This window comes from Pinus tabuliformis, chromosome 1_1 (genome assembly GCF_031772625.1).
Source record: "Pinus tabuliformis cultivar Carrire ecotype Pingquan chromosome 1_1, CPIR1, whole genome shotgun sequence".
In the NCBI taxonomy this organism is placed as follows: domain Eukaryota; kingdom Viridiplantae; phylum Streptophyta; class Pinopsida; order Pinales; family Pinaceae; genus Pinus; species Pinus tabuliformis.
Genome location: NC_142297.1, coordinates 907,226,712 through 907,229,763, shown reverse-complemented (window position 1 = coordinate 907,229,763; position 3,052 = coordinate 907,226,712). Strand labels below are relative to the sequence as shown.

Sequence of the window (3,052 nt, the reverse complement as noted above, 5' to 3'; positions counted from 1 at the left end):
TTCTCATAGGTCTGTGTGTACTCTTTCCTATTGGATTTAATTTACAATTAATTGTGTTATTTAGAGTAGTCAGTTATTTTGATAGTTTCGTATTCATTTCTTTCCCTAAATTATAAGACTAAAGTATCTTATCTCATATTTAAGTGGCATCAATGATGTTCTATTTTATTGATTTCCAACATAATTTTCCCTACTCCTATTCACACACCGATTGAGTAGTCTGTTTATGTAGTTGAAAATTTTGCAATTTTCACTATCCACTGGTACATACAAAGTATGTTTAGTGCATATTGTATTAGCTTAATATTTCCACTTATTTCACTATGGTAATAAGGAACCACTCTTAGAGAAAACATTCCTTTAATCTGGATTACAATGCTTATAATAAATCACAAACCAACTTGATGCTTTGTTCGCATGGACAATAGGGCCAGTAATTATTTTGTTAGACTTACGGAGTAATAAGTGTCTCATTTCTATGGTAGCAAGGTTCACTTTGTGAACAATCCATCTGGAGTATCCGTGTGGTTAGCTTGGTACAAAAACTTCTTGTCTAAGATCTTAGCCCAGTATAAGTTTTTCCCTTTCTCAAAGATGGTTGATTTTTTTCAGAAAAGTTTTCATAAGAACTCTAGATTCTAAAGCTTCATTGACACAATAGAATATTGAAAATTGTTGGACACCTAATCCTCTATGGGTTGGTGTAGAATGTGAACAGCCATGAGAGTCCAAGAGACCTTGGGATGTGGAACCCAACAGTCACACAAATGTACTATAAATGTATATCATTACCAAATAATAGATGAACTCTCCTGCTTATCTTTAATATTTTGTTGCTGCCATGTGTGTGTCTAACATGGTATCAGAGCGGGCGATCTCCTGCCCTACTCATATTTGAGCCACTATTTTTTGTGGTCTTTCTCTATGTGTTTGTCAAACCTAAGCATTGTCTAAAATATTCTAGAATCTATCTGCACCGGTCAGAGCGCAGGTTCCCAAAATTAGTTGTAACTCCTGTATCAGTTTTTCTGCCATATTTTCTCTCTCATATTCTCTGCCCTCTTTGGGTTCTCTACCATAGGGTAGTTTTTAATCATTGTATGCGCCCTTTGCGATCCCTGGTCTATGCATAATTGTCTTCCTGCGTTTTCTCTACAGAATACAAGCTTGGTTTATTAATTAGTCTCCGCCGGTTGTAGTAAAATAGTTGACAACACAAGGAAAATGACTCTGGCCATAAACACTGTATAAAGCTTGCCCTCTGTCAAAGCTTCCTTCAAACACCATACTCCCACATTCGATTCCGCTCCGCATTTTTCGATTCCTGCAATCGACGACATACTGGCTGCAGCCGCTGTGTAATAAGAGCCTTTTGAAGATCCACCCTTTTGAAGGCTTGCTCAGATGTGAGACCAGGTGACTCGTATTACTTTTCAGGCGGGTGTGGTGCTCACAGGTTTGCCAATCGCTCTAGTTGTTTCATGTGCAGGGCATATAAAGAGAAATCTGGCAGTGGAGGTCGAGGATCCAGAGGATTTGTTGTTTTTAACAGTGGTTCTGGTGCACGTTCCAGTTGGAAGAATTTTACCCCGACACATTCAGCTAGCAGAAACAATGACGAGCTCAGCAAATTTGTGGCTCCTTCTTCACGATGCCATCTGCTTCTTTTGTTGTCTCCCACACCGTTTTCATACATAACTCTGACCTCTATGTGTTGTTTTCATATATATAATTGTTGTTTTGATATATATGTGTGTCTCTTTTAAATATTGTTTTGGCATATATACGTTGTGTCTACGTTGTTTAGCCTCCATACATAATGTTCTTTTCATATATACATAACATTGTTTTCATCCCCATATATAAACGCTCCTCCATAACATTGTATAGGTACTTGTAAATGCTTTGTATCGCTCCTGGCCAACATTATCCCAGATTTGTGCTTTTATCGTCTTCCCTTCAACCTGCACTATGCGAGTTGCGAACTCCACGCCTATTGTAGATTTGTACTCGAGGCAGAATTCATTGCGCGTGAATGTGGAGTGCAGATTGGACTTCCCTACTCTTGAATCTCCAATCAGGACCACCTTGAATAGATAATCATACTCATCACCCGTTCTCCTCACCATTTAATAATAAAACTTCTCTCTCGACCACAAAGCACACAGACTCTCTCGTTCGTGGGGCAAATGAAAGGAGTGTTAGTGTATAAATGGAGTGCTTGCGTGCTGGTTGTTGCTACTGTGTCTTTTATGAAGAGATCTGAACTCCGTTCATTGAAACTTTTGAAATACCGATTCTCCCAAAACTGCATACATCATTTGGCACCTAAAGGTGTTATGGTGTAGTTTCTACCTCCTACATACATTGTTTGGAACCTCTTCGACACCAGCTTTTGGTGCAACTTCGACACTCACATTCGGTTCTACGACATCTACTCCATTTGGTGGAACATCTACATTTGGACAAAAGCCTGCATTTGGATGATTTGGATCACAAAGTCTTGCTCAATCAAGTCCATTTGGAAGCACTATTGGACAGACGCAGCCAGCTTTTGGGAGTCAACTTTTTGGTGCAAGCAGTCAACTTGCTTTTGGTTCAACTATCACACCTGCATTTGGATCTACTTCAACGCCTGCATTTGGTACCACAACCCCTGCATTTGGGTCAGCAACTACACCTACCTTTGGGGCTTCCAGTACTCCATATTTTGGGGCTTCCAGTACTCCTCCCTTTGGTTTTGGAAGCACTATAACTTTTGGTTAATTGGCTCCAGCATTTGGTTACTGATCACTCAAGCAAAGTTGATGTAATGAATATTTGTAGTGTTGGAGATCGTATCTCTGCTTTGAATGTCGAGGTAACAATTTTTTTGATGTCGTACACATATGATTACGTAGCTTGTGAATGATTGCCTATCAAAGAGGCTTAGTACTTGAAAGTGAATTGGAACATAAAAACATGATCAAATAATCTCTATTTTGTGTTGGAGCTACTCATTCAACATGACAGTACTCATTGGTAGTATATGCCTTTGAGTTTCTATAATATG

At 39.0% G+C, this 3,052-nt stretch overlaps 1 pseudogene; it reads right to left on the bottom strand.

Annotated features, from left to right (window-relative positions):
- Nucleotides 1-1,175: 1,175 nt before the first annotated feature.
- LOC149217345 (ras-related protein RABA2a pseudogene) lies at nucleotides 1,176-2,129 on the bottom strand (annotated as a pseudogene).
- Nucleotides 2,130-3,052: the final 923 nt, after the last annotated feature.